At 36.2% G+C, this 12,733-nt stretch overlaps 1 protein-coding gene across 6 annotated transcripts in view; it reads left to right on the plus strand.

Annotated features, from left to right (window-relative positions):
• Positions 1–12,733, plus strand: part of SAP30BP (SAP30 binding protein) — a 47,531-nt gene that overhangs the window by 4,841 nt on the left and 29,957 nt on the right. The window lies entirely within an intron of this gene.

A 12,733-nucleotide genomic window follows, 5' to 3' on the forward strand; every position in this document is an offset into this window, starting at 1 on the left:
AAACATTCAACATTTACTGTATCACAGGTACTGTAGCTCCTAACTGGGATACAAAGAAAGGCAAAAACAATCCCTGCCTTAGAGGAGCATTCAAATTTGGAAGACGACATGTCAATAATTGGATACATAGATTTATACATGGTACATGAGATTTAGCTTGAATGCAGTGAAGAAGTGAGAAGGGAGTACATATTGGACAGCCAGTGAAAAGTGTGGCATCAGTAAGCAGCTGAAGCAAGAAGGCTAGGATTGCTATTGTATATAGAATGAATAGAGGGTAGAAAAATATAAGGCGGCTGAATAAGTGGCTAGGTGCCAAGTTATTAAGGACTTTAGATGCCAGAAAGGATCCAGGATAATTGATCTTGGAAATTATAATTACGAGAGCTCAATAATTATCAAATGAGATAATATTTATAAAATACTTAGCACAAGCCTGTCACATAATAGGCACTTAATGAATATTATTCCTTTTTTCTTCCCCCTCCTTCATGGATAATAGAAGTAATGTGATAAGAACTATGTTTTAAGAAAATCAGTTTGATAGGAAATTGGATAATTAATTGGAGTAGGGAGAGTCTTGAGGTGGGAAGACCACTTAAAAGGCTCTTGTAATGGTCTGAGAGATGATGAGAACCTGAACTTGAATAGTAGCTATGTGACCGGTAAGGAAACATGAGGGATCTTAAGAAGGTAGAAATTGTAACAGATTAGGTAAGTGAAGTATGTAAGAATGAGGAATCTTAAGAATAACATAAAAGTTTGGGATTAAAAGGAGATTGATGGAACCCCATAGAAAGAGAGAGGTTTAGGACACAGAAAGATTTCTATGTTAAATTTAAGGTTCTTATTTTGAGTTATCAAAAAAGTGATGATATGGGGATTGGAGCACAGGTGGGAGGGTGGAGCTAGATATACAGATCTAGGAGTCATCTACATAAAGATGTCAACTGAATTCATAGGAGCTGATGAGATCATTAAGTAAGATGGTATAGAGCAAGGTTTCTTAAACATTTTCTATTCTCAACCCCTTTTCACCTGAGAAATTGTGAGATAGAATCTCACAATCTCAAACCTAAGCCAAAGTGTTTCTGGAAGAGTGCAAAGTGTGTGTTCAGAACAAAGTAGTGAAATCACTTGATGTAGCACTGGCAAGTATTGCCAGAAACACCTAGAATTCATTATGCATTTTGATTTTTGAATTAATTTTTGGTAGTTGCTTTCAAAAACCTTTTACTGTTGCTAATTTTTTTTTTGCAGCCCCCACATTCAGTTACCAGATCCCATATAGGGTCAAACCCCACGGTTTAAGCTTTAATTATAGAGCAATGAGCTCAAATTTTTTTTTTTGTCTTGAACTCTTGGTAGTCTGAAGCCTATGGACCCTTTTTTATAAAAACTTCAGTTTTTTAAAAATTTCATAATTAAAGAAAATATTAAGTTTTAGTTAGAGGTTAGTGAAAATATGTAATTTTTTCCCCATTCCATTTGACAATCTTCCCTGAAATCTATTCATAAACTCCAGGTTGAGAACCCCAATCTTAGAACCTTTAGTTGTAGAAGAGAAAGACCGGGACAGAGTCTTGGAAAATACCCAGTCAGTAGCTATAATATAGGTGAAAATGTAGCAAAGGAGACTGAGAAGGAGCAGCAACATAGAAGGAGAACTTTGGAAATAAGTGTCACTAAAACCTTGGGAAAAGAGTATCTAGGAGGATAAGGTGATCAACTGTGTAAAATATTGTAGAGAGGTTAGGAAGGATAAGGAGTAAGAAAAGGCCATTAGATCAGGCAATCAAGAGATTATTGATAACTTTGGACAGGGAAATTTAAGTTGAATGATGAGGTTGGAAGCTCATTTCAGAAACTCCTGGTGTGGCTAGCTTACTCAAAGTGGCTAAACTGACATTAAAGGGAAAAGATACAAGACTATTAATCGCCATTGGAGATGGTAGAATCTAGCATGGGTTAAGTATGGGGAAGACATGAGTATGTTTGCAGGTCCTAGGGAGAAAGTCAGTAGATAGAGATTGAAAATTAAAGAGTAAGGATGAATGTCAGGGCATTGATCTTCTAGGGAAACTAGAAGGGATAGGCTCAAGAGCTCACATGAATGGGTTAGTTTTAGGAAAGAGAAGACTAAGGGGTGGCTAGGTGGTGCAGTGGATAGAGCACCAGTCCTGAAGTCAAGAGGACCTGAGTTCAAATCTGGTCTCAGACACTTAACACTTACTAGCTGTGTGATCCTGGGCAAGTCACTTAATCCCAATTGCCTCAGCAAAAAAAAAAAAGGAAAGAGAAGACTTTTTTCACCCAGTATTGGAATAAAGGAGGAGGTAATTGGAAGAACACATCTGAAAGTTATGAGATAAGGAGAGCAGAAGGGAGCATTCTTGGTAAATAACCTTAAATTTTTCTGTGAAATATGAGGCAAAATCTTCAGCTGATGGGGCTCACAAAGCAACACAGAGATGAACATTTTTTTTCCTCTCAAGGAAAAAAAATATTTCTTTCACATTCAAGGTATTAGGGTGTAGTACCTCTGTGATCTGGAGAATCCCTGTAAAAGTTTTAGATCCTCCCTTCCTACCAGAAAAGAAGTCTGAATTATTATGGTATTAAAAGGTAAAATATGTTGGTATTCTATAATACTATAAACCTACTTTGTATATTTCTGCGTTTCTGAACTTTTTCTGTGCCTTCTGCTGGCCTTTGTGTGTTGTCTACAACTTCTGTAAAACTCCCCAAGAATCTCCATTTAATTTCTTATGTCAACTCACAATGTATTGAAACTTCAATGGGGAAAGTTGTGATGTAGTAGGAATAATTATATTTCCAGTATTCCCAGAACATGGGAAAACAGAGGCAAAGATTTTCTATAAAACTAGCTTAATCCTTTATGGCAGGGGTTCTTAATTTATAGCCTGATAACTTGTTTTTAAAAATATTTTGAAAATTATATTTCAACATAATTCATTTCCATTGTAATCCTATATTATGCATTTACAGACATCTTGAAGAAGGGTCCATAGGTTTCATCAGACTTTCAGAGAAGTCTATGACAAAAGGTTAAATAAAATAACCTTGCTTTATAGTAATCTGACAGGATCTAGGGTAACTGTGCTAGCTGAGCCTCCTTAAAACATTGCACTTTTTGTGAGGAACCCAGATCTAAGACACATTCATAACTCATTTAAAATGTTATTCAAGGGACAGCTAGGTGGCACAGTGGATAGCGCATCAGCCCTGAAGTCAGAAGGACCTGAACTCAAATGTGGTCTCAGACATTTAACATGTCCTAACTGTGTGACCCTGGGTAAGTCACTTAACCCCAATTGCCTCAGCAAAAAAAAAAAAAAAAAAAGTGTTACTCAAGAGGATAGTACCAACGTGCAAGCCTCTAGGTAAGCCAGACTAGTCTATTTGTTTAAAAAGAAAAGAGCCAACATTTCTTCTTCTGCCTTTGTAGCAAAGGACGCTAGGAAGCTGGGCTACTATGGCTTTAGAACAGGGGTCCTCTACGGCCCGCAGGCCAGATGCAGCAGCTGAGGACATTTATCCCTCTCACCCAGGGCTATGAAGTTTCTTTATTTAAAGGCCTACAAAACAAAGTTTTTGTTTTTACTATAGTCCGGCCCTCCAACAGTCTGAGGGACAGTGAACTGGCCCCTATTTAAAAAGTTTTGAACTTTTTTAGAACAAATTAAAACCCAAAGAAGACAATAATAATTCAGTTCCATAATTATTTAGTTGCCTGACATTGAGAAGCGAGGGTCTAGGTGATAAGAATATGCAAAATTAAGTTAAACTTGTTTTATCCCTTGACAGAACTTGTAGTCTGGGCTTAAATGGGTACAAGACATCACTTTAGAAACATCCTTTAAGAAAGTGAGGATTCCAGGGTGGAGCTCCATTAACAAGTACTTCTTAAATGCTTACTGTGTGTCAAGCACTACACTAGTCTACAAAGACAAAACATGAAATAAAAACTATTTTCAAAAAGCTTCCATTTCACCAGGGAGATGTGTGTATATATAGATCTATAAAGAACAAATTAAAAAAAAAAAGATAATGAAGGGAAGAATGTAAGACCATGGCAAAGGATAGTTGGAATAACTGGAGGTTGTATGGATAAATACTGGATTTGGGAGAGATTTGGACAGGAGGTTATGGTTGGAGGAATAGCAGTTCTGATTTACATAGTTGGGTGATTTGATAAGATAAAGGATATGATTTATCAAGTCTTTTTTTTAGTTAAAAATGTTTTTATTCTTCTAAATACATGTAAAGATAGTTGTCAACATTCATTTTTGTAAGATTTTGTCAAACAAAACTCTTACCAAATATTCAAAGACAAATGAAACAAAATCTTGCAACCATGTCAAACTTTTCTCCTTCTGCACCTTTCCAGAGTCTTATCATTTCTAAGTTAGGAGGTGGGCAACATGCTTAGCACCATGGGGCCTGTAGAATCATGAATGTTTGATACTTGAATAGAATTCTTAAGGCTTTCAAAATTGTTTTTACGTTTTTCTTGTAATTGTGTAAATTATTGTCCTGGTTCCACTTGTTTCATTTTTGCATTATTTCACGTAACTTTTCCTAAGTTGTACTGAAATCAAAGAGCTGATATAAAATTTTTTGTCCTTAGGGATCCTTTTCCTCTAAACATCAAAGAAAACCTTCGGAGTATAGCTCTAGAAGCTATCACTAAATCAGAGGATATGCACACTTTAGTAATTTTTTTGGCATAATTCCAAATCACTTTTCATAATTGCTATACTGGTTTACAGGTTTCCCAATAGTACATCAGTATTTCTATTTTCCTGAAACTTCTCCCACATTTGTCATTTTCTTGTTGACTGTACCTATCTTATGGTTTGGTTCAGGTGGTTTATTGATGGTTCAGGGTTGCTTTAATTTGTATTACTCTAATAGTTGTTTGGAATATTTTTTCAAATGGTTATTGATAGTTTTGATTTCTTCCATAGAAAACACCCTATTCATGTTCCGTAACCATTTATTATAGAGAATGTTTTTTAAAACATTTGAATCGGTTCCTTATGTCTTTGAAATGAGATTTTTATCGGTTAAACTTGTCTACAGTTTTTTCCCCCAGTTACCTCTTTCCTGTTGGGTTTCTTTTTTTCTTAGTGCATTGGTTTTGTTTGTACAAAATCTTTTCAATTTTATATAATCAAGTTTGTCCATTTTGTCTTTTAATGATCCTTTCTATTTCTTGTTTGGTTATTAACTTTCCCCCATCCATAGAAGCGGTGAAGTTGCTGTCAAGGTGTAAAGCACGGAAGTTAGTGAGGTTGATGAGCTGGTAGGCCACATTAATTGTATAGATATCCACATCTATAGTGAAGTCCCCAAGTATAGAGGATGTCTGAGTTCCAGTTATGGAATTTATTGATTCCTCAGTAAGGAAAGGGAAATAACCTGGGTACTGACAGATAACAATTAAGATCTGCTTAGAGTGATAGAGAAACAGAATAAGCCAGAAGAGAAGTTGCCAAGTAAGGCTGGGGATAGGGAGTGGGAGGTAGCCTGAAAATGACTTTTAACAGTCAGGACATCACCATCCCCTCTTCCTGCCTAATGTGCCAAGAAAAAGTACATTTAGGAGTGGAGAGGGTGATCAAAAATATTGGGTCTTGAGGGAAGCCAGGTTTCCCAGAGGACTAGATCAATTGAAATATGTGAGGAAAAAATTAAATATGAAGGTTGGTTTGTTAACAATAGAACCTTGTTGCAGATAATGCAATGGCAGGTAGAGATGCAGCAGGGTAAGAGGGGATATTCCTAAAGTAAATGAATCTGATGTAGTAGTAGGGGAAAGGCAGCCTTCAACCCTGAATCTGAATCACAAAGATTCAAAGAATTGGAAGAGAAAGTATGCTTTCTGTTTTGCTAAAGGTGACCAGGACCAATCCAGCCTTTCCTTTCTATGCTGATTTCTGTATGGTAAGCTATTTTGCTTTTCAGTAATATTCCCTGTGATAACCTACAATTTCCCAAACTAATTTGGCCATGGGCTATCCTTGGCATTGCAATTTATTAATGGAGCCTATAAGTGCTGGTCCAGGGTACCTGGAGCACCAGGGCACCTGGAATCAGAGGATATTCAGAGACGACTTGAAAATTGCTATAGGCATGATTTTTTACTTTGAATATAACAGAAAGGGAAATATTGCTAACTCGTCTTCCCCCATTCTTCTATATAAAAATGGTAGATGGTCTGACAGCAGTAATTTATTTGGTTATATTTTCTTGTGAATGAGCTATAGTTGTATTATTTTAATAAGTTATCTCTGAATTATACAATACAAGGATTTATTCACTTTTCAGACATAAGCCAAGCAGAAAGCTTTAGAACAGGCAACCCTATGGAAAATGTGCTGTGAAGATAAACCTATTTTAGTCCTTGTATTTTTATTTTCTGAAGGAGTTAGATTTTTTAATTTTTACAAGGGCTTCCAAAAAAGGGGGTGGTGACCAGGGATGATATATTTAGAGCTGAAAAGAGACCTTAGAGGTCATTTAGTCCATTCTCCTTTTATAAAGGAGGAAACTAAAATCCAGAGAAATTGTGATATTTTAACTAGAAAGTAGCAGTCAAGATTCCAACCTCAGTTTTCTGATTGGCTGCAGCATGCGGCCTCTGGGGAATTCTTGGAAAGTATCTGGTCCCTGCTCTAGTTCAGGTCTTGAACATTTTCACTAGAGGAAGGAGGATTAGAAATAAAAAGTATCTGGAAGTGTGCTGAGTGGCAGTGAAGCCCCAGAGTAGAGCCATTGGTGTTAGTGGATCATTAGTTTCTGTTCTGTGCTCTAGGACTAAGGTAAGGGTCACTCAAATTTCCTTCTTCTTGGTCATGGGGTCAAGGAGATAGATGGCCCTGTAGAACAGTGCTTGTAATGGCACTCTAGATACAAATGCAGGTTTTCCACTGCTGGGAAGGATGCCAGTATCACAAAATCTGCTGTATTGTATTGTGGTGGTTGTGACCACCACGTACAAGAAGCAGATTAGCTGCTCCTGGCTTTTCTCTGCTTCTCCAAGTAGCATGGAATGAGCTCCAGAGTCATCTTCAATATGCCATTGTTCAGTATCCCCTTGTTGGAAACCTTCCTGTTAATTCTGATTTCTGTACCATCCCAAGCTGAACAGATTTTTGATCTTAACTTCTACCTCAAGACTCCCTGAATATTTGGAGTTATTTTAATTAGCATGTAGAGTCATTTTTGTCCTAGAGAGGCAAGGTGGTGGTATAGTGGATAGAGAACCAATTTCAAAAAACAGAAGAGCTTGGTTCAAGTCCATTCTCAAGTACTTAGTGTCTGTGTGTCTTGACTCTGAAGTCATTGTACCCAAAATCATTAAAAAGGGCACATTACACCTAGTATAAGGATCTCTGCATATTAACTTAGTTTGCTACATAGTAATACTATCTGTCTTTTGTATTTTTATTATTTTGTTAAATCTTTCCTAATTACATTTTCATTGCACAGGCCCTGTATTTGACACCTCTGCTCTAGGTAACTCACTTGCTGATCAGCATTAGTAGAGGGAGTTTCCTCACCCACTAAGTGTAACCCCTCTCCCAATCGCTTCCTTTATACTATAACCACCTTTGTATAACCAAATAGCACCCAATTTTTTCTTCTGATAAAATTAGCTCCCCAAGAAGTGCAAATTAAGAGTTGTTACATCTCCCTTCCACAAGGTGGCAATGACTTTCCTACTTTGACTTCTCACTATGCTAAAAAATATTATGATCTTCCTCAAAACTTTTAACTTTAAATTGTTTGTGTGTGTAGAACAATAAATAATTGTCTTTCCCAAGCTACTAATTGTTTCCATTGGTGTACAAATCTTACTTGAGGTATTTATCTCTTGCTTTAGATTGCTGTTCTTAAGAGTTAGGAAGACTTAAGTTTCATATCTTGCTTCTAATACAAGCTGTGTGATCATGGACAAATTACTTAACTTCTCCAAGCCTATGTTTTCTTCATCTGTAAAATTAGACCCTGCACTCTCCCTCATTTCATTGTTTTGAGAAAGAAGTACTAATGAGGAGTTTATATACATATAACTCTTTGGAAAATTATGATGACTACTATATAAATGTTAGCAATGATTGTTTTTGAAAGTAATGTAAGCAAAGTTTTACATCTTAACTTTTATAAATCTATCTTAAAAGTTTTACAATCTATCTTAAGACTGGAAAAGCCCAGTGTTTTATGTTCGTATGTATATTGTGGACATTGGATTGATTCTTTCATTCAGAATGGTTGTAGAATCACATCTGAAGATCATCATCCCCAAATCCTCATTTTCATTTTTAAATTTGTTGTAGAGAGTAGATAATGTCCAAAAAATTGGAATTTCCACTTGATAGAAAGATTCCAGGTGTTTAGATGAATTAAAAGCAAAGAGAAGCCTGAATACTTCCTAATCAATTGAGAGTTAAGCAGAGCCATGCCATTCACCTGCTTAGTTAAAATACTTTCCAGCCAGGTCATTGGCCTTTAGTTATTCTTGTTCATGTCTCCCGAGAATATATCCTCTCACTTAATGTCCTTGATTTAATCAACAGCAAAGGGTTACTATTATCTTCAAATAGTCCTTTTCTAGAATCTCAGAATCAAGGATGGAAGTTCTCACTCCTAATCCTCAGTTTGAAAATCACATTAAGGGCCTGATATCTCGTATATATATCCTTTGTGTTTCTACCTCCTAAATCTGTATTATTCCCTCTGTCTGAGTTTTAATCTCAGTGTCTGTGATTTTAGCTTGGTTGCCCTGTAACATTTTCCCATGTTTATTTTTTTTTTTCTTCATTGCCACAGTTCTGGATGAAGATATTTCCATTCATTTATTGTTCTTGACACTCCCTTCCTTTGAAAACAAATAGATGGATTGATGGCCAGGAGAAAACAAAAAGGAATGGACTTTTACCAATTGACTGAGAATGTGGGAGGATCAGGCTTCAATGGAGAGATTTCACACTTGAGACACTGACCTAAGAAATGAATGCTCTTCCTAGGAGCAGGCTTCTGTAAAGGCAGAATAAGATTTCTGGGAAAGTTTGTGGCATTGAATAAAAGCATAATAGGATGAGAAGCATATAAATCTGGTTAACTACTTTCCTTTTTATTTGTTCAAAAGAGAAAATAAATGAGAAAATAGTTCACACATATTAAATACGATTCAAGAAGTATATGTTAAGCTCCTACTGTGTACATGGTATTGAGTTAGATATGTTGGACATGGCAAAACTAAAAGATAAGCTTAAATTCTATGGGAGAACGTGGGGGGTTGGAACATGTATATGAGTAATTACATACAAAGCACATGCCCGTTATACAGAATGATTTCCTTAGAGGTGGGAAAAAGCTAGGAATTTTACAAGCAGATTCATGGAAGGAGTAGAAAGCCAGGAGGATGTAGAATGTTGTGAATGAGGCCGGTTTCGTGCAATGCTCTTTACCCATAACATGGGCCTGTACTTTCTGTAAACTTAAGGAGGGCTAGCTCCCCATGGCACCTGATTCTCAGTGTACAAAGCTCAGAACTCCAAAATCATCTTCTCAGCAAAACCATCTTCCAAGTTACTGTGTTCAAGTGGATTCAGATTTATAAAATGTCATTAGAAGTTAGGAAGACTGGTGAGAATACTGGTGGCTTTGCTTTGTGTTGATTTTTGAAAGGCCTTTCAGTTGTTTTTGGAATTTGATAGCATTTTTGTTTCACCCTGTGTATAGGGAATGAATCTCCAAAACATTTGTCAAGCATTGTGGGAGCCTCCATGAAATAAAAACATTGATGTGAATCAAGCACTTTGATATACCTTTATCAGAATGGAGTATTAATGAGAAGTTTATATACATATAACTCTTTGAAAAATTATGATGAATACTATATAAATGTTAGCAATGATTGTTATTGAAAGTAGTATAAGCATTACTTCCATTATTTCCATTTAGAGACATCACTTAAGGTTTTTGTTTCAGTCATCTTTAGGTGAGAGGGGTAATAATGCCTTTTGAATTTGCAATAGTTTTTTTTCTTTTTGCTGAGGCAATTGGAGTTTAATAGGGTTAAGTGACTTGCCCAGGGTCACACAGCTAGGAAGTGTTAGTGTCTGAGACCAGATTTGAACTCGGGTCCTCCTAACTTCAGTTCTGGTCTCTATCCACTGCACCACGTAGCTACTCCAGATTATTTATTTTCTTCTAAAGTTGCCCTCTGCTGCTAGACAGGGATTCAGTATGTTTCTTGAAGGAGCTCACAACTTTTAACATGTAAAAATATGGAAATGCTATATTTTCTAGACAGTTTATTTGACCTACCTTGAAGTGTATATAACATTCTGGGTAAAAAAGTGATTTCTTACTTTGAATTTATTATAAGTCACAACAGATGAGAAAGTTGAAAATATCACTTGAAACCCCAAAGTAGTCACAGTTTGTTTCTCCAGGTGCCCTCTGTAGCTTAAGGTTGGGGATGGGGGAGAAAGACTCTCTTTTAGCATAATTGTCTTGGGGCCAAGCCTTCCAAATCAGTTTAGCCATTACTCACTGAGAAATTATTGATTCTTGTTAATTAAGATTGATTTTTAATCAGTAATAAATCTGTTTCTTTCCCCTGCATGTTGCATATTTGATACCTCTTGTCCTGCTTGGAATCCTACTTAAAGAAAATCTTTCCTAGAAAATCTCTTTTCTTTCTTGGATTTGAAGTACTCAGATTGGTTGATTAAAATATCCATGAAAGATGTACTGACTTTTTGGGACCATAGCAAAGCTCTCCCCACCCCCTCCAATTTTAATAATATTTTATTTTTACAAATACATGCATAGTTCTCGATGTTCACCTGTGCAAAACTTTGTGTTCCAGATTTCTCTCCCTTTCCTCCCCCCAGACACCTCCTCCCTAAGACAGCAAGCAATCTGATATAGGTTAACCGTGTGCATTTCTTCCCAACATATCTCCACATTTGTCATGCTGTGCAAAAAAAAAAAAAAAAAAAAAAAAAAAAAAATCGTATTGAAAGAGGGGGTAAAAAAACCACAAGTTAACAAGAATAAAAGGTGAAAATACCATGATCCACATTCAGTGGATCAAACCACATTAATCTCTTCCTTTGCAGTTCTCTGTCAAAATTTGTCACTCATGGTGTCTTTTTATTCAGTAGCTCCCAGATCATCCTTGAGTACTTAGATTATTTGACTACTTCTCTTCTGTCACTACTTCATTCATTGAAGGTAATTTTAATTTCATTATATGTAGATATTCCTCAAACTTCTCAAATCCCATGATGGACTTTTCATTCCATCAGCCCCACACAGAGCTAGTCCCTTTCTAGATATATCATCCATACATGTTCCATTTTCGTGATTGAACTAATGTTACTTATGATCATAATTTCCCATCATTTCATCTCCCTGTTCTTGCTCCTCCTAACTTGTTCTTAACATAATCTCTTCTTGTCTTCTCTAGCCATTGACCTTCACAATTATTCTTTTTTTTAGCCTCATCTATTGGTTCATTCCCAGCTGTAATCATACATTTCCTCCATCATTTTAAAAAAAGAAAAAAGAAACAGTGCTTCATTAGAGTCCACCATTCTTTTAGGCTTTTCCACAGCCAAACTCTTAGAACAACTATATGCTCGTTGCCTTCTTCCACTTAATTCTTAGACCTTAGCACTCTGATAACCTTATCACTTAGCTGAAATAGCTTTTTCCAAATTTACTAATCATTTAATTTCCCAAATCTATTGACTTTTTCTTAAACCCTATCCTACTTGACTTTCCTATAGCTTTTAATATTTTTGACCACCTTTTCCTCTTTGACACTCTCATTGGGCTTTTATGTCACTATTGATTCCTGGCTCTCCTTCCATTTGTCTGTTTATTTTCATTTCTTTTCCTGAAATATCATCCATACCTTGTCTTCTGACTGTGGGTTTACCCTCAGTGTATATATTCTTGAACTTGATGACCTCATCAGCTGTCATAGGTTTGTCATTTCTATGCAAATGATTACCAAATTTTAATATCTCACCCCAGTTTCTTTCCTGAGTCTTCAATCACCAATGCTTTTTGGACATTTTAAACTGGATGTCCCATGAACATTTCAAACTCAGCATTTTAAAAATAGAGCTCATTTATTCCCCCCTCCCCAACCTCATCTTTTTATCTTCTTTATTTCTTTGAGGGTACCACTACCTTCCAGTCTCTCCCAAGTTCTCAACATTCTGGTAATGCTCAAATTCTCATTATACCTTAGCTTGCATATCTAATAAATTGTCAAATCTTGCCTTTTCTACCCCCATATTATCTTAAATCTATTCCCCACTCTCCTTTACGTGGCCGCCATCCTCGTTTACATCTCACCATCTCTCATCTGAGCTTTGTCAGTAGTCTTTTATATGTCTGCATCTACTCCCTACTTTTATCTATATTCCATGTGACTGCCAAAGATTTTCCTTAAGCACAGATCTTACCACATCAGTTCCCTCTTCAAACTCTGGGATCTTTTTTTATATGTAGAATCAAATAGAAATTCCCCTTCTTGACATCTGAAGCTCTTCAAGGCATTATTACAGCCTTGTTATGCATCATTCTCCTTCCCACACCATGGTCTAGCTAAATTAGCCTCCTTGTGCTTATTCACATATCTTTTGCATATTAGCACTGATCCCCAAGTGTATAAAAT

The sequence above is a fragment of the Sarcophilus harrisii genome, chromosome 4 (assembly GCF_902635505.1).
Source record: "Sarcophilus harrisii chromosome 4, mSarHar1.11, whole genome shotgun sequence".
NCBI classification, from domain to species: domain Eukaryota; kingdom Metazoa; phylum Chordata; class Mammalia; order Dasyuromorphia; family Dasyuridae; genus Sarcophilus; species Sarcophilus harrisii.